Source organism: Lampetra fluviatilis, chromosome 65 (assembly GCF_964198595.1).
Source record: "Lampetra fluviatilis chromosome 65, kcLamFluv1.1, whole genome shotgun sequence".
NCBI lineage: Eukaryota > Metazoa > Chordata > Hyperoartia > Petromyzontiformes > Petromyzontidae > Lampetra > Lampetra fluviatilis.
The window spans coordinates 2,070,053-2,090,008 of record NC_136339.1 but is presented as its reverse complement, the minus strand read 5'-3'; the positions used below and the strand labels follow the sequence as shown (position 1 = coordinate 2,090,008).

The 19,956-nt window shown below is 49.5% G+C and overlaps 1 protein-coding gene across 2 annotated transcripts in view; it reads right to left on the bottom strand.

Annotated features, from left to right (window-relative positions):
- The window catches only part of LOC144952068 (vang-like protein 1), a 43,940-nt gene extending 26,924 nt beyond the window's left edge, over nt 1-17,016 (bottom strand). For both annotated transcript variants that reach the window (XM_078882467.1, XM_078882469.1), the window contains exon 1: nt 16,899-17,016. The gene's annotated coding sequence lies outside the window, so the exon portion shown is untranslated. The remainder of the gene's footprint in view (nt 1-16,898) is intronic.
- Between the last annotated feature and the right edge of the window lie 2,940 nt (nt 17,017-19,956).

Sequence of the window (19,956 nt, the reverse complement as noted above, 5' to 3'; positions counted from 1 at the left end):
AGCGCAGAACCAGTGCGGCGTTTGTACGCTGGACTTGTTCCGCACCGCACGTAGCCAACCGTGTTTGTATGAATGGAGAAATGTTTTCGCGCCGTAAGTAGCCGACCGTGCCATTTGGGTGTATGTATGTTCAACTTATTACACACCGTACGTAACCAACCATGTGTGCATGAATGTTCAACTTCTTTTCGCTGTAGCCTGATGATGCAAGTTGTAATTACTGGCGAAACGATTTGCGCTCCAACACGAATTGGCACGTCCTGTTTACATGACAAACCTTACTAATTAGCCATGTCGGGTGGCGGCGGTTTTAGCGACGCATTTATATGTATGCGATCGAACCCAAACAACCTCTATTAATGATGACAATGGTCGAAAACCTACGTGTTAGCAACCGATAAAAAACAATAAACTATTTATTTTACCAGATAAGGCTACGTAGCGCTTTTTCATAAGCAACCTGGCCAAAGACGATAGCTCAACGAAGTGGCTTATCATCGTGTGGACACTGATGGCGGCCAAATCCTCTAAACGCACGTTTCTAAAATGCGTTCAGTTTGTTGTCCTTCTCCCGCACCTCCGATTAGCACGTACGGTGCGAAAGAAGTTCAACATACGTAAATGCTGGGTTCAATTGCAGGTTTTATCCACGTGCGGTTAAACCGGGTTCACAAGAGTTGCTAGTTAACTCGACTAAAGCAACTAAAGATGTTTTCTATTCTCTTTGGTTCTTTCGGTAAAGTCACGTAGAAAGAGAAAATAATAAATTAAATAATAGCATATGACGTTTCGATTGCAACACAAGCAATCATCATCAGGTACACATGAAAGAGAAAACAAAACCTAGTAAACTTAGAAATATAATGCAATACAACACAGATAGTCGGCTAACGTAACAGTCAACACCCTACCTGGTTGATTACGTTCTTCCAAAGATTTGAAGCTGTCGTTACTGCAGGGATTCATCTTCTTGGTTCTTTCGGTAAAGTCACGTAGAAGGGAAATAATAAATAATAATACATTTTATTTTATTATTTCCCTTCTACGTGACTTTACCGAAAGAACCAAGACAACACAGATAGTCGGCTAACGTACCAGTCAACACCCTACCTGGTTGATTACGTTCTTCCAAAGATTGCAAAAAAAAATTTCATTTTTACCTGATGATGATTGATTGTGTTGCAATCGAAACGTCGTATGCTATTATTGAATTTAATTTGTTATTTTCTCTTTCTACGTGACTTTACCGAATGCACCAAAGAGCAATTCCTGCATTCACGAAAGCGCCAAATCAAGTATTATTATTACTAACAGGTAAGACCCACACCCGAGCTATTCAGCTCTTTTTCAGAAGCAGCCTGGCTAACACAAATGATAGCTCAACGAAGTGGCTTATCGAGTGGACATTTATAGCAGTCGCCAAATACTCTAAAAATCTTGATCTTGATTCTGAATGTGGAGGGGAAATAAAATCAAAGGACCCGGATAAAAATCCACGCGACCACAGGGAGAGAGACAGGCAAACTCCAAATATACAATCTTGATTTTAAGCTTTCGTGACTGCAGGAATCCATACTCTTTGGTTCTTTCAGTAAAGTCACGTGGGTATAAAATAAAATAAATCCCGACGTTTCGGGCGCAACACAAGCGTCCATCGTCAGGTATGAAAGCGTGGTCTGCTGCTGAGGCAGACTGTTTTAAAGGGTTTGAAATGGGTGTAGCCCAAGGGTTATAAAGAAGTGGCCGGGGCTAGTGATGTTAATGTGAGAGATTAGCATGTAGCCGTAAGATAGAAGGCGTCAGGGTTGGGGTCGAACCCACGGCCTCCTGCATACCGGGCGAGGTAGCCTGGACTAGACGTAATTTCTGTAGGAGTCGCCGCTGGACAGAGATACACTCTCCGGATTTGACGTGATGACGTTTACGCTCCGTGACTTTATAAAAAGCGATCCCTTCCAAAGCGAATCGTCCTGCCAGCAGCTTGTCTTGTGTAAACACAACTCGTGACGTGTGTGTGCGCGTGCTATTAAACTGATATTCCGGTGAATGTTTCACTAACGCACATAAAGGGGTCCCACCATTCGAGGCTGGCTGAGTCACGAGCAAAAACGCAAGCCGTGACAAAGATCCCCCGTGTAGCCCTTAGAATGTTGGGGCAAGTGCTGTTAAGCGAGCACTGATGAAGAGCGGAACGGCACACGAGGGGGTGTGGGTGGCCAGCACCACGACCGGCTGTCTTCCCAGTCTTCCCAGTGGCGTGTTCATAGCGCAGTGCGCCAACCATTGCACTACCGCTCCCCAGTTCATCCACAGCAACAGAGACAAAGTCCCCTCCCCCCCAATACAGATACCAGTCACCCAAACATTCCACAAGACACAGACACAATCCAATACAGCTAACCGAGACACACCATCACACACAACCACCACACACAGCAGCCAACACACACACACAAAGACTCATTTGCCAGTAAAAAATATGATAATTGGTTTTTTACCCTTTTATCTGGTAACAAAACTGACACCTTTTTTTTAGTTGTGCGCATTTTGGCGTCATCTGGTCCAACCCATGTGAGACTGGGCTCTAAGGAAAACTGTCTCAGGTGTGAACCAATCAATTTCAAGGACAGTGCATACATTATCAGAGTTATGTTTTTTGTTTGCATTATGACTGCAGGTATTGTGGTCTATGCAAACATGACTCCTTGTAAAAAAGGTGTCAGTTTTGTTGCCAGATAAAAGGGTAAAAAACCAATTATCAAAAGATAGTCACCTAAACAGCCCACAAGACACACACACAATCCAATACAGCTAAGACATACCATCACACATACAGATGCCAACACACAGTCACCCAAACACAGTCCCACACGACACACACACAATCCAATACCAGATAACCAAGACAAACCATCACACGTAAACCCTCCAGACACACGCAGAAGCCAACAATACACGTGCAAAAAATTACACGCACACACAGTCACCCAAAAGACACAGTGCACAGTCCGAAACACGGTGAGGACACAGGCACAAGCGGGAACCCACACCCAGGTTGTGTGGGGGGAGGGGGGTCTAAAGAGGCCTCGAGAGAACGCGAGAGAACGCGGCAGAGCTGAGGAGGAGGAGTGTGGGGAACTGAACCCCGCGTGCATTATGCGCTCGCACAATGCCGGGCTGCCTGGGCGTTAAGGAAACCTCCCTTTTATTTGCGCCGTGAAAGGGCCCCGGGCACGACGGATGGGCTGCCCCCCCCCCATCCTGCCACCCCATCCCCCCCATCACCCCCCTCCATCACCTCTCCATCGGCTCCCCGTGCGAGTGGGAGGTCTGGGAGCATCGCGCTTTGTTAAGCTCTCCCCGCCGTGCAACCCACACCCCAGTCTCCCACCCGGCCACACCAACCCCACCACTCCTACCACACCACTCCTACCACACCGCACCACACCTACCACACCGCACCACACCAACCCACCCACCAACTCCACGCCTCACACCACACCAAACCAACCCCACCACACCAAACCCCACACCACACCAACCCCACCACACCTACCCCACCACACCACACCGACCACACCACACCAACCCCACGCCACACACACCAACCCCACACCAACCCCACACCACACCACACCTACCCCACCACACCACACCGACCACACCACACCAACCCCACGCCACACACACCAACCTCACACCACACCAACTCCACCACACCACACCAACCCCACACCCCACCAACCCCACCAACCACTCCACACCAACCCCACGTTCCACACCAAACCCACGTAGCACACCAAACCCCACGTCCCACACAACCCCCACACAAAACACCGAGAGAAGAGCGATTGTGTCCGGGCGACACGCACACAATGACCCACACGGGGGGGGGAGGGGGGTGACAATGACGGGATCCAACCTCACGCGCCCACACCACCACGCAGGCACAAACGTCGGGGTATGAGCATCAGTGTAGAGCGAGAGTTATAGAGGACAACCAAGACAAAGGTCCCCATATAGCCTTGAACAAACTGTTTAGCGAGCAGCGCCGGTGTGGCGCACGAGGGGGTGGGGTGGCCAGCACCAAGCCCCGGCAGCCTTTGTCTCCCCAGTGGCGATGGTTTTAACCAAAACCGCACCAGGTACTCATTTGAGGCCGAGTCGACCCAGGGGAGGCCCATTACCGGTTCAGAATAATCGTCACCGGTGTTGGACGCGAGCGGGAATCGAACCCGGGTCGCCGGGTTCGCGGCCAAGCGGAGCGCTAACCCCGAATGGAGCACAGACAAACGCAGATTAAAGTATCAGCACACACGTGTGGGTGCAACACAAGCATAAAGGAATATACAGGCACACACACACACGCGCGCGCGAACAAATGCATAAGGAACACATGCAAGCATGCATTAAGCACACACCGGCAGATGCCAGCGTAAGCATAGAGGTACACGAATGTGCTCGCGCACACACACGCGCACACAGAGCCATGCATAACCATCAGTGGCTAGCATAGAGGACAACAGAAACAAAGGCACACACACGCGCATGCACAAGCAAAAGAGGAGGAGGCAAACAACAACAGCGAACACGATGATGCATGCTGGGGCATAAATATACACGCATACAATGACCACGCGCGCACAGATGCATGCATAAGCATCGGGGAACATATGACGGTGAGGATGAATGATGATGATGATGATTAAGATGTAAGTCATGATGATGACGATAGTGATGATGGCCAGAACTTCATAACTCAGAACCTTGGGACCGTGTCACGAGTGCTCTGCACAGTGTCTGTGCCACCGCGTCAATGATAAATGAACACTCCTGCCGGCAGGGAGAGGGGGGCCACTGAGGTCTGTCTGCCTTGTTACAGAGAACACCACACAGATGATGCACGCTGGGGCATAAAATAACACGCATACAAAGAACGCACACACACACAGATGCACGCATGAGCATCGATGAACACATGATGGCGAGGTTGAATGATGACAATGATGACGACGATGATGATGATGACCAGGAGTTGAAACTCAAGTCGATCTGCCTTGTTACAGAGAAGCACGCGACGCCCATTCTATAGAAACACAGCAGCGAGGCCACGGACACACACCAATGCACGTCTCCTCCTTCGTCGCGAATACGATTTGATTAATAAAAATAAAACATAAAATAATTCTCACGACGTTTCGGCCACAACGCAAGCAGCCGTCCTCAGATGATGAGGACGGCTGCTTGCGAAGGGACGGCTGCTTACGTTGTGGCCGAAACGTCATGAGAATTATTTTATTATATTTTATTTGTACTCCCTTCTACGTGACTTTACCGAAAGAACCAAGAAGATGAATCCCTGCAGTCACGAAAGCTTTAAATCGAAATTAACGATTTGATTATTCGCGATTTCATTCAGCGGCGTGAGGCCCGCCGGCCGTGGCCACGCGACCAAAACTAGCAGAGGCGCCGTGTTGGTGAAGCACCGTCGACTGCGCCCCTCCAACGGGAGGAAGAGCAAATTCTAGATTTGAAGCCTTCGTGACTGCAAGGATTCATACTCTTAGTTCTTTCGGTAAAGTCACGTAGGTAAGAAACTAAATTAAAATTAACAAAATAAAAATCACGACGTTTCGGAGGCAACAAGTCTCTGTCATCAGGTGGGACCGTCACAGCCAGATTTGCTGCATCAAGTGAGGCAGGGATTCAAGATGCAAGCCCTTAAATACAAGTTGAGGGGGGAGGAGAAGGGGGGGGGGGAGCTTATCAGAATGTGGTAGCCGATACGTTCCATTCATTGGCTACCACATTCTGATAAGCTCCTCCCCCCTCAACTTGTATTTAAGGGCTTGCATCTTGAATCCCTGCCTCACTTGATGCAGCAAATCTGGCTGTGACGGTCCCACCTGATGACGGAGACTTGTGTTGCCTCCGAAACGTCGTGATTTTTATTTTGTTAATTTTAATTTCCTTTTTTACCTACACGGTGACTTTACCGAAAGAACTAAGAGTAGGAAGAGCAAAGCGGCACAGACTCCGGAAAGCCTTCTCGGTCGCGGCGCACGGAGGTCGGCGCTGGCACCGAGCTTCTGAACGCTGCCCCCGTGCAGGAGGGTAAGGGCCACGGAGATGCAGGGAGGCCCGGAGAGAGCCAAGAGAAACGCAGCAGGAGAGCCACTCTTGACGACCACGCCTGTTAACGACTAATCGCTTCACGACGGGCCTCCATAGAGCCCACTTTGTAGTGTGTAGTAGGGTATTGTATATAGTAGTGTAGTGTATAGTATATAGTAGTGTAGTGTATATAGTAGTGTATATAGTAGTGTATTGTAGTGTATATAGTAGTGTATATAGTAGTGTATATAGTAGTGTATTGTAGTGTATATAGTAGTGTAGTGTATATAGTAGTGTATTGTAGTCTATATAGTAGTGTAGTGTATATAGTAGTGTATTGTAGTATATATAGCAGTGTAGTGTATATAGTGGTGTATATAGTAGTGTAGTGTATATAGTAGTGTATTGTAGTCTATATAGTAGTGTAGTGTATATAGTAGTGCATTGTAGTATATATAGTAGTGTAGTGTATATAGTAGTGTAGTGTATATAGTAGTGTATATAGTAGTGTATTGTAGTGTATATAGTAGTGTAGTGTATATAGTAGTGTAGTGTATATAGTGGTGTAGTGTATATAGTAGTGTATTGTAGTGTATATAGTAGTGTATTGTAGTGTATATAGTAGTGTAGTGTATATAGTAGTGTATTGTAGTCTATATAGTAGTGTAGTGTATATAGTAGTGTATTGTAGTATATATAGCAGTGTAGTGTATATAGTGGTGTATATAGTAGTGTAGTGTATATAGTAGTGTATTGTAGTGTAGTGTATATAGTAGCCTTTAACGTGTATTTCCTATACTCGCTTAAAGACCAGTTCCGTGGAACCAATTACCCTCATTAAGAGGAGGGGTTATACTGTATTCACACTCATGACAACTATTTAAAACTACAGTATTGTTATTTTACCAGGTAAGGCCCACCGAGCAACGTAGCGCTTTTTCACAAGTGACCTGGCCCACAGATGATAGCCCAACTTAGTGGCTAATCATCACGTGGACAATTCTAGCAGCCAAAACGCGTGGCATTGATTCTAAACGTGGAGGGAAAAACCGGAGGAAAACCCACACGACCACGGGGAGAAACACGCAAACTCCAAATATACAGCAGCAGGCGTCAGGGTCGGGATCTAATCCACGACCTCCTGCATACGAGGCGAGGTAGTTAACATCTCGCCAGGGAGAGATAGACACCCATAGCGATACAAAATCACATGAAATACAAGCCAAGCGTGGCCAAGAAACCCGAACTGTGGACCACATCGTAAACCAGTTGTCTGCGTTCCTTCTCCCGGGGAATACTCTCCGGCTCGCACACCTCGAAACGTTGTCGTGTAGCTTCTGAACATGTCGCCAGACGCAAAGGACAGAGAACCACGCAGCGCCGAATGCTGGCGGTGGGCAACCGTTGCGCAAGATGGCATCGTCGCGAATCAAGCCCCTCCAACATCGAGGATCCAACCCAATGCAGCCCGCGGGGAAGCTCCCCGTGCCTCCCATTACATCCCATCTGGCCACGGCAGGTGCAATCACCCATCCCCCAAATCATCGTCGGGGGTCGTCGTCACCACGATTCGTGGGGTTAGATAGCCCCGTAGTAGTAGTAGTCAGTGGTATCACCAGGCTGTGTGAACGTCAAGGCCACGCGGACGTGTCGAGCGGTGCCGTGGGATGAACGAGCGAGATGACCTCTCCCCACAACACACTGTTAAAACAGTGTTCGTTCAAAGAGCTTACGACGTGTGTGTGTGTGATGAGTGCAGTGCTTGTGTGGTGGAACGGACCCCGAACTTCCGATTAGGAAGGTTGGCTATGTACGGTAAAAAATAAATTCAACGTACATAAGAGGGCACGGTAAAACTCACTCGACTATACACTCGTGGTTGTAAGTAACGAGGACTCGACATTTTCGTCGACATTCAAGGCTTTTTCTTTCCTATCCCCACAAAGGAATGGATCCTACAGGGAGGTTAATGTACGTACGTTGAATTTCTTTCGCACCATACATAGCCAAATGTGCTAATCGGAGGTGCGGGGGAAGGACAACAAACTCACACAAAGTCGTTCAAAAGAAATTAGTTTTAAATCTATAAGATTTAAAAGTGCATAGGCTCTAGTGAGTTGATAATTGGTTTTTTACCCTTCTCTCTGGCAACAAAATTGACACCTTTTTTTACAAGGAGTCATGTTTGCATAGACCACAATACCTGCAGTCGTAATGCAAACAAAAAACATAACTCTGATAATGATATGCACTGTCCTTGAAGTTGATTGGTCCACACCCGAGACAGCTTTCCTTAGAGCCTAGTCTCACATGGTGTTGGACCAGATGACGCCAAAAGGCGTCATGAGGTTCCGAAGGAGAGGCTCTAGTGACTTCCGAATATCGGAAGAGCGTTCCAGATGGCTGCAGAAGTGCATCCGAAAGCACCGCACGATGATGCGTTTTTGTTTGATGGCCAGCCAAACGCCGCCACTGCGAGGATGACCGGAGTTGGCGTGGCCGAGGGTTTACGCTCCTGAACGAGATCGGCAAGCGAGGTATCGTGGTTCATTTGTGGCGAGCGCTTTGCGTGTGACGAGATGGAATGGCAATACCGCATGTTCAGGAAATGGATGTCAATGTCGAGGTCCGTTAGCCACAAGGAGGAGGGTGCTAACCATAGTTTTGGTTGCACGGTGACAATGGCACCGTGGCTTGTCTGAAATTTCCCATTTATGAAAGAGATATGCGCATCAGCCTGTTGATCCGTAATAAAGTTTTTCTTGGGTTAGATCGCGTAAATATATTAATGTGTCGTTAAACCCGCCACCAGCCGACACAGACAATTAGTAAGGTTTGGTGTCACGTAAACAGAACGTGCCAATTCGTTACTAGTACAGCACTAACCGGTGTGTTGGAGAGCAAATCCACAACATTTACAATCCGAGTACGACCTTTCGCCGGTAATCACAACCGACAGCCACTTTTGTGGAGAAATCCTCCTGTTTCGTTCCTTAAATAGAGGGGATAGATGTGATCACGTCACTCGTGAGCTCTCTTCATGTGCGAAGGGGGGGGGATTCATGAATTAATTAAAATGACAATGGGCATCCATTACCGTTGATGTTCCAATGCGGTTGATGGTTACGAGCCAGTGCCATCGAGGAGGAGTGTCGAAGGCAGGAGGTGTGTGGGTGTGTGATGTGTTAGGATCTAGAACAAGGTGTTTTTATTTCGATTTAAAGCTTTCGTGACTGCAGGGATTCATCTTCTTGGTTCTTTCGTCCATTCAGACTCTGTCTACTTGACGGACCTGTTCTCCACCTGAGGACGGCTGCTTGCCTTGTGGCCGAAACGTCGTGAGAATTATTTTATTATGTTTTATTTTCATTATTTTATTACTTCCCTTCTACGTGACTTTACCGAAAGAACCAAGAAGAAGGTGTTTTTATTCTGGATGTCCACTATGAGCCACTGTGTCCCGCCAGAGTTCTTCTTCTGGATCTGGGCGACATTAAAGGCGATGCTGCTTGCCAGGCGGAATGATCAGGATACAGTGAGTAAGACAAACAAAGAGTTAAATACATTTGTATTAGTATCTCTCCCCCTATCAACGTGTTCGGGGTTTTTCTGTTTCATTCGGGAGACGATAAGGAGATGCTCGTTGCAAATCTAAACGATCGCCCTATTCAACGGGGCTCTCAGATGTTTACAAGAAATCTATGTTATGCGCCGCGTGTACATTTGGAATCTTGTCGAAAGACGGGAAGGGGTGGGGAGAGATGCTTGGCAACGGAGAGCGCACGCAAGCCGATGATATCGTACAGACTAAACAAGAACGTGTAAGCGAGCCATGGGCATGACCAATCACAGCTGAGAGATGATGGCTGATGAGCTAGAGTAACACCGGACTGGCAGGCCAAAGAATATTTGTAGTTTGTGTGTCTTTCTCTCCCTCTCTCTCCCCGTGATAGCGTGGATTTTTATCCGGGTCCTTCGCATTTTTTCCCTCCACGTTTAGAAACAAAGTCACGTGTTTGAGAGTGTTTGGCTGCGATAAATTTCCACTTGATAAGCCACTTTGTTGTGCTATCATTTGTGGCCAGAAGAAAGAGCTACAGAGCTCAATGGGCCCTACCTGGTAAAATAACAAAGTTAATAGTAAAATTATGCAAAGTTGATGATGGAATGTATGTTTTTATTCCTTCTGAGCTGCAAACAGTGTCGTATGCAAATGTCGTTGCCTCCGCTATTTGATTCAGGGATTGGTGAACGTTAACATTTTCAAAAGGGCACACACCACTAGCTTGCTCCCCCCCCATTCCCAAAACTCAGAAAAATAATCAATCACAACGCCCATTCTCAGCCTGATCTTTTTCAATGTTTTACGGGTCTCTTAGTGCTTAGAGAAAGGCAGAATGCACGATGTATGTACGTATGCATGTTGCAATTCTTTCACACCGTAACGTAGCCAACCGTGCTCATCGGAGGTGCGGGAAATAACACAACACACAACAATAACGCAACTAAAAAACAAAGCCAAAAACAACGGGCTGTTGAGGCAAGTGTCACTACTGAGCACCTATGATGGCCGGCACGTACGTATATAGAACTTCTTTCACACCCTACTTAGATAAACGTGCTAATCGGAGGTGCAGAGTTCAGGACAAGTTCAGATCATACTCCACCGTTATTGATCACGAGCGGGAATGGGAACTTGGGTAAGCCGGGTTCATAGCGCAATGCACTAACCACTGCTCTACTGCTGCCCACGACAGATAATACAGGGGAGGGGGGCATACTCGTCTAATAATCCTAAGAATACAGTGCTTGTAAACAAAGGTGATGATATAATTTCAGTGTCCATATGAAATAAAATGCACCACTTTCCTGACATTCATTCATAAGAACAATGTCTGATTAAGAGTTAACCATTTATTTTATTTTACCAGGTAAGGCCCACTGAGCTGTATAGCTTTTTCATAGGCGACCTGGCCGTCACAAATGACAGCTCAACGAAGTGGCCCATCACATGGAAATTTATAGTAGCAGCCAAATAACCCTAAATGCACGTCCATTCTAAATGTGGAGGGAAAAACCGCAGGACCTGGAGAAAAATCCACACGACTACGGGGAGAGAGAGAACAGGAAAACTCCAAATATACAGCAGGTGTCTTGGGCCGGGATCGAACCCACGACCTCCTATATACCAGACAAGGTAGTTAACATCTCGTCACTGTGATGATGAGAAAGACACGCAAATTCCAAATATACAGCAGCAGGCGTCAGGGTCGGGATCGAACCTACGACCTCCTATTTACCAGACAAGGTAGTTAACATCTCGTCACTGTGATGATGAGAAAGACACGCAAACTCCAAATATACAACAGGCGTCAGGGTCGGATCGAACCCACGACCTCCTACATACCAGGTGCGGTAGTTAACATCTCCTAGCCACCGCGGTGGTATTTTAATTTCGCACACCGCACACTTACGGTTCGTCATAACTCCAGGCTAAACAGAAGAGGCCCCGAGTCAGCGGTGGAGATTACACGATCCTTGCAACAATCGCTCCGAACAAACGGCCCGTGGGGTCCCACTCCCCGCAAAGTGGCAACGCAGTTTATCGACCTCGGGATTCTTCTTGGAGGGATGATCGCCCAAGTGGACCCCACACCCAGGTTTGAACTATTGACCTTTTGACTGCGAGTCAAGCACTCCGTGCGTGGGATCACAGATGCTCCCCGCACGCACAGGCAATTGTACCGTGTTACATTTACCAACAACAGCGGCGCATCGATTCCTCCTCGCATGTTGAGGATAACAGCCAACCAGGGACGGGCCGTCTCGTCTAATCCACGCCGTTCAAACACGGCGCATGCTGCGGCGTTACGGCAAACTCACCAACTAAAAATTTTTTTTAATCGTTTTCACTTTGCCAGTTTGCACATCCCGATTGGCACGGTTGGCTATGTATGGTGCGAAAGAAGTTCAACATACATACGGTGGGCCCACTGAGGTATACAGCCCTTTTATTGAAACGACCTGGCTATCACAAATCATAGCTCAATGAAGTGGCTTATATCAAGTGGAAATTTAAAGCAGTCAGATATTCTAAAACGCACGTCGATTCTAAATGTGTAGGACAAAATTGTAGGACCCAGAGAAAAATCCACTCGACCACGGGGAGAAAGACAAGCAAACTCGAAATATACGGCAAGCGTCCGGCCCGGGATCGAACAAACGGCCTCCTGTATACCAGGCGAGGAAGTTAACATCTCGCCACCCACCCCAGGTCACAACACTTATCGTTGTGCTTCCCCCCCCCCACACTCCTCCACTTTGGAATTCCCTCCCACAGCCTCCTCCCCACCTCCAAGTTCTCAAAATAACAACAACCACCATACTCAATTCAAGCGATCTATCAACTCTTACCCATTACACCTACAACAGCAGCCGCTGTTTGTTTCTGGACGTTTGGCGTTTTGGGCCTCTCGGCTTGAGCCCAACAATCATCATTTATTTAAATAAATAAATTCCAGACTCCAGACGATTATCTTTTTTAAAAATCAAGCTTACAATCATTGTCACGTCCAACAATTACAGCCCTGACTTTACACAAAAAGCCTGGTAGTCTCAGGATTGCTTCTCTGGGCCGCTTGGTTGTATTTTAAATAACGAGCACACTGCCAGTGGGATCAAACGGCAGACCGCAGAGGCATCCCCACCATGCATGCGAGGGGAATCACACCACCGACATCCGCAGAGACAGGTCAGTGACCCAGCTTAAGTGATTAAATCAATAATTACAGTTCCACCGTGAAGCATTGAAGCCTATAAACAACGTCAAGAGGACTTCTGTAAATGTATACGGATTGTGATTTATGCAGCGGGGCGATTTGCGTGCACTCGTCCTGCGAGCCCGGCGACCCGAGTTCGATCACGAGCCACGGGTAACATCGGCGGCGAGTGAAACACGAGCCGGTCAGAGTTCTTCCTCTGCCCTCACAAGTGCGCAAAAAACTACCCGCATTGACCAACGTGATGAAGTATGCGCGCGGCCACACAACCCCCCGCGACAGGCGCTTCATCAGGAACTGGACTGAAAAAAGGATCCGGATTCATTAATTTGGACAGACACAGCAATTAAGCCGTTTCAATCAAACTCTTCCGCAACATCACGTCCCTGCGAGACACCGGACGGGTATTGAGGGGGTCGTAGGGAACGAGGGGGGGGAGAGAGAGGGGAAGGTGGGGGGCTCCGTTTGGTCCCTCAAATTTCTTTTGGGGGGGGGGACGGAGAGTGGGGGGGTTGGGAGAGAACCAGGGGATGGTTGCGTTCAGGGGCTAAACTGAAGATTTGACCAGGTAAGGGCCCCAACTGAGCTACGTACCTCTTTTCAGAAGCAACCCGGCCACAAATGATAGCTCAACGAAGTGGCTTATCATCAAGTGGGCATTTATAGCAGCAGCCAAATACTCTAAACGCGTGACGTTGTTTCTAAACGTGGAGGGGGAAAAACGGAGGACCCGGAGAAAAATCCACGCGACCACGGGAAAAGAGAGACAGACAGACACGCAAACTTCAAATATACAGCAGGCGTCAGGGTCGGGATCAAACCCAGGGCCTCCTGCGTGCCAGGCGAGGTAGTTAACATCTCCTAGCCACCGTGATGATGATCAGAGAGAGAGAGACACGCAAACTTTAAATATACAGCAGGCGTCAGGGTCGGGATCGAACCCAGGTCCTCCTGCGTGCCAGGCAAGGTAGTTAACATCTCCTAGCCACCGTGATGATGATGAGAGAGACACGCAAACTTCAAATATACAGCAGGCGTCAGGGTCGGTATCGAGCCCAGGGCCTCCTGCGTGCCACACGAGGTAGTCAAGGTCTCGCCAACGTGGCTAATGGATGGGTCCCGGTGGAAGTGGGGAGGGTGTTACTTTGGGGAGGAGGGTCCACGGGTCTCGTGGGAGTGGGGGGAGGTGGTGAGAAGCTTTGTATATCGCAGTTGCCGAGCGCAGGGCCAAAAGGGAACCAAAAATGCCAAGCGGGCAGCAACAAACGGTCGCGTTGAAGTTGTAAAAGAGAATTCGCTCAACTTATATATTATCAGAGCGCGTTTGTTTGCATATTCACCACGAGTACCGCGGGTGGTTATTGCAGTACTTGATTCCTTGCAAAAAATGTGGTGTTTGAACATCTTAACACCTCCTGTTTTATTGGCAAAAAGGGTACAGCACCAATGAGTCAAGAGTCAGAAAGCGTTTTAAAATTAAACAAAGTTGCGAGGGACTTCGATACGATGGGAGAAAATGCCAAAGTGGAAGAGTGCCAGGAGGGAGACAGAAGCAGCAATGGCAGCGTTTGAGTGTGTGGTGACTGTGTGAGTGGGGTGGGTGGGTGAGTGTGTAGTGACTGTGTGAGTGGGGTGGGTGGGTGAGTGGTTAATAAGTGGATGGGTGCGCGTGGGTGAATGGGCGAAAGTCGTGACCTGAAATAAAGAGGTTGGGGTAAAGAAACGCTGGAAAGGAATTCCAAAGTCTGGAGCGGTGCGAGGGAAGATGCAGAAAGAGAAATGTAGGGACCTGCGGTGTGGTGGGCAAGTGTGTTGAGTAGCTCTGCATGTGTTGTGGGTTGGAGTGTGGCGAGTGGGTGAGTGTGGTGAGCGTGGTGAGTGGGTGAGTGTGATGAGTGTGGTGGGCGAGTGTGGTGGGTGAGTGTGGTGAGTGAGTGTGGTGGGTGGCTCAGTGTGTGTGTGTAGTGGCCTGGAGTGTGGCGAGTGGGTGAGTGTGGTGGGCGAGTGTGGTGGGCGAGTGTGGTGGTTGAGTGTGGTGGGCGAGTGTGTTGAGTGGCTCTACATGTGTTGTGGGCTGGAGTGTGGTGAGTGAGTGTGGTGGGTGAGTGTGGTGGGTGAGTGTGGTGGGTGAATGTGGTGAGTGAGTGTGGTGGGTGAGTGTGGTGGGTGAGTGTGGTGAGTGAGTATGGTGGGTGAGTGTGGCGAGTGGCTCAGTGTGTGTGTGTTGTGGCTTGGAGCGTGGCGAGTGGGTGAGTGTGGTGGGTGAGTGTGGTGGGTGAGTGTGGTGGGTGAGTGTGGTGGGTGAGTGTGGTGGGTGAGTGTGGTGGGTGAGTGTGGTGGGTGAATGTGGTGGGTGAATGTGGTGGGTGAGTCTGGTGGGCGAGTGCGTTGAGTGGCTCAGTGTGTGTGATGTGGTGGCCTATATCGGGGAGCGGTAGTGTAGTGGTTAGGGCACTGCGCTTCGAACCCGGCTCCCCAAGTTCGATTCCCGCTCGCGGCTAACACCAGTGAGGTTTATCTGAATCAGTCCTGGGCGTCCGCTAGGTCGACTTAGCCTCAAATGAGTACCTGGTGCGGTGTGTATTAAGCATCGCCACTGGGAAGACAAAGGCGCCCGAGCGTGGTGCTGGCCACCCACCCCCTCGTGTGCCGTTCCGGCCTTCATAGGTGCTCGCAAACATCACGTGCCCCAACAGTCTGTTAAGGCTACACGGGGGATCTTTGTTTCTGTTGTGGCCTGGAGTGTTGTGAGCAAAAAGTGTGTTGAGTGGTTGAGTGTAGTGTGGTGAGTGGGCGAGTTTGATGGGCGAGTGTGGTGGGTGAGTGTGTTGAGTGGGTCACTGTGCAGGTGTGCTGTGGCCGAGTGTGGTGAGTGTGGTGAATGAGGGTGTCGAGTGGTTGTTTTCTTGTGGCGAGTGCGGTGGCTGAGTGTGGCGAGTGTAGTGTGGTGAGTGAGTCTGTGTGTGGGTGTGTTGTGTCCAAAAGTGTGGCGAGTGTGTGTGGGGTGAGTATGGTGGGGTGAGTATGGTGGGGTGAGTATGGTCAGTGGTGTAGTATGGTGAGTGTTGTGTTGAGTGTAGTGGGGTGAGTGTAGAGTAGTGAGTATGGTGTGGTGAGTGGTGGGGTGAGTTTAGTGTGGGGAGTGTGGTGTGGTGAGTGTGGTGTTGTGAGTATGGTGAGTGTAGTATGGTGAGTGTAGTATGGTGAGTGTGGTGTAGTGAGTGTGGTGTGGTGAATGTGGTGCGGTGAGTGTAGTGCGGCGAGTGTCGTGTGGTGAGTGTAGCGTGGTCAGTGTAGCGTGTTAAGTGTAGTATGGTGAGTGTGGTGAGTGTAGTATGGTGAGTGTGGTGAGTGTAGTGTGGTAAGTATGGCGAGTGTAGTGTGGTGAGTGTCGCGTGGTGAGTGTGGTGATTATGGTGAGTGTAGTATGGTGAGAGTGGTGAGTATGGTGGTGTGGTGTAAGTTGTAACCTGCCCGTGTGGTGGTCGAACAGCGTGTCCAGTCCGCTAGACCCGACCCGAGTCCTCAACGTGAGCCGAGAAACGACGGTGGTACAAGAACGATGTGAACCGTGACGGGAGCGACACAACGAAGCACAACTTGTTTGAAGGAATGGGAGCGAGGGACACGGAGGGTTTGTTCGGAGGCCTCTCGCTCCCTCGACTCGGGGGTGGGGGGACTGCCTCGCCTTGCCTCGGCAGGGCGGCCTAGGCAAGACCGAGGCTTCTCGCACAACCCCGACAACGAAGGAAGGCCCGAGAGCTACCCCCCAACAGCCGTCGCCGCCGCTTGATTTAAACTCTCTCGAGCATTATCGACGAGGCGTCTCTCGCGTTAAAAACAAAACAAATTAAACTACGACGGTTGCTCCAGCGAGACGATGATGAAAGTAAAAAAGAGACATTGAAACAACGTTAGGGAACGGACAACACTGAGAGTGCGGCCCGCTGCCGCAGGCTTCAAGGCCTTGTGCGCTGCCTCCTCAGCTCAGCCTCTCTCTCTCACCGCTACATGGCGCGTCTTTATTCTCCTCCCCTCCTCCTCCTCGTCGTCTTCTTGTCTTCGTCTATCTACTTCGTCTCCACGTCGCTAGAATCTCAGGGGGGGGATGGGGGGGGGACCCGGGTCCGAGGTGTCGGGACGCGGGGAGTTTGGGGGGCGCTGTGGGGGCGCTGAGGGGGGAGGGGCTGAGGTGGGGGGAGGTCACTGAGCCCAGCGCTGGCGGCGTCCAATCACGCGCCAGATACTCGCCTCGAACAACTTTATTGACACAACCACCCCCACCCACCACACCACTCACGTAGCGGCGAAACAAAGAAACTTTATTGACACCCCCCCCCCACGACGGTCTAACAAAAAACTTTATTGACACCATATTCTTAGGTTTTTTTCGGTAAAGTCACGTAGGTAAAAAAATTGTATTAATAAAAGTAAACTAAAATAAAAATCACGACGTTTCGGAGGCAACACAAGCTTCCGTCTTCAGGTGGAACCGTTATAGCACGATAGCTGTGTCAAGTAAAGAGAGTTGATGTATCAAGTGAGAAACATTCCAAGAAAACAGTCCTTGTATATATACTGGTTGAGGGTGGGAGGAGCCAAGGTAGGCCCTGGATATTATTTTTGTGAGGTTCGGTGCGGCTGAAGGACGCTGCTAGGAAAGAGCCTTTGTTGTGTAAACTAGGTGCGGTAGATGTAAAGGTGCGTGTAGCAGTTCAGCCAGCTACTCGTGGGGAGGGAGGGGCTGGGCGGGGAGGGGAGGGTGGGGAGGGGCCGGGTGGGGAGGGAGGGGCTGGGTGGGGAGGGAGGGGCTGGGCGGGGAGGGGAGGGTGGGGAGGGGCTGGGTGGGGAGGGAGGGGCTGGGTGGGGAGGGGAGGGGAGGGTGGGGAGGGAGGGGCTGGGTGGGGAGGGAGGGGCTGGGCGGGGAGGGGAGGGTGGGGAGGGGCTGGGTGGAGGGGAGGGGCTGGGTGGGGAGGGAGGGGCTGGGCGGGGGGGGTGGGGAGGGGCTGGGTGGAGGGGAGGGGCTGGGTGGGGAGGGAGGGGCTGGGCGGGGAGAGGAGGGTGGGGCTTGTGCCCGCCCTCACGCCGCCGTTGACCCTGTCCATTGACCGAGCAACCCAACGTTCCTACCAGCTCCCTCCGCAGGAGGAATGTGTTTTTAGATTGCAGGAGGAATCCGATGAGCTATGAAGCTCTTTGTGCACACAGATGTGTCCAGTAGGGGCACGGAGTCATAACACAACAACAACAACACACAATACATAACCACAATGCCGGAGGAAGCTCGTGCGGGGCCTGTAGCATGTCCATAATAGAGGTTATAAAGGGGCCCTAAATTATAATAAAAAAAAAACTTAAATATTAAAACACATAAATGTTTAACTTGCATAGTAAAGTAATTGTATGTATTCATTTGCTATACAGCCAGATAATACGGCAAATCGCTAACCTTAAACATGTAACAGCTACATATGCAGCTATTACTACTACATATGTAGCTACTACTACATGTGTAGCTACTACTACTACATATGTAGCTACTACTACATGTGCAGCTACTACTACATATGTAGCTACTACTACATGTGCAGCTACTTTGCTATCGGCACTGCATAAACACGATAGGGGCCGTCCATAAATGACGTCACGCTATTTTTGACGATTTTTGACTCCCCCCCCCCTTCGTCACACGACGTCACAAAAAGTTAGACCTCCCCTCAAATATGACGTCACAAAGCTCTGCCCCCCCCCACCCAAAATATAAAACATGCTTCAAATCGCTTTAAACTATTGTCATTGTAGTGCGTATTTAATGCGGCGCTGCACTCTGATGTTGTAGGAGAAACATTTATTAAAAAGTCTATTTAATGAAGTAGAACGTGTTGTCTATATTTATTTAAAGTTGCGCATTGTGATGTGACGTCACATTTCTCAACCCCCCCCCGCCACACATCGTCACAAATGTCTGACCCCCACCCCCCCAGGTGCGTGACGTCATTTATGGCCGGCTCCATTGGCGTGCAAAGTACAGGACAGTTAAGCAAATCATTATTATTAAAGTAAACTATATTTCTTTTTACCAGGTAAGGCCCACTGAGCTTATTTGTAGAAGCGACCTGCCTGTCACAAATGATCGCTCAGCCAAGTGGCTTATCGTCGTCACGTTTGAGGTGTTTCGCAGCAGCCAAATGAACTGAATATTCTAAGCGCATGTTTACTATCAATGTGCACAGGGAAAATCCGGAGGGCCTGGAGGAAAAAATCCACGCGACCACGCAGACTCCAAATATACAGCAGCAGGCGTCAGGGGTGGGGATCGAACCCATGTCCTCCTGTATACCAGGCGATGTGGTTAACATCTCATAGCCACCGTGATGATAAGAGAGAGAGACACGCAAACTCCAAATATACAGCAGGCGTCAGGGTCGGGATCGAACCCACGACCTCCTGTATACCAAGCGAGGTAGTTAACATCTCCTAGCCACCGCGGTGATGATGATGAGAGAGAGACACGCAAACTCCAAATATACAGCAGGCGTCAGGGTTGGGATCGAACCCACGACCTCCTATATACCAGGCGAGGTAGTTAACATCTCCTAGCCACCGTGATGATGAGAGAGAGAGAGACACGCAAACTCCAAATATACAGCAGCAGGCGTCAGGGGTCGGGATCGAACCCACGACCTCCTGTATACCAGGCGAGGGAGTTAACATCTGGACCACGTCCACCGTTGCGTGTCTGAGACTTGAACAACTTTATTGGTCACCGTTAAATAATCCCAACAACTTTATTGGCACCGCAAGGTAAAGACAGCCACTTTATTGATGCCGTAGAATTTAACAGGTCAATAACACCTGTGTGTGTGGCCATAAAAAGGTATAAAAGGGATATATGATAGCTGACGTTTCGGGCACCAACCCTTCTCCATAGCACACGGAGGCCAAGAGTGAGCAATGCGAGTTGTGGACTGCACTTTGCTTCCACCGTGGGGTCTGATAACACCACAGCTCTCAATCCCTTATCAGTGCCTCAGGGCCGTCCATAAATGACGTCACGCGATTT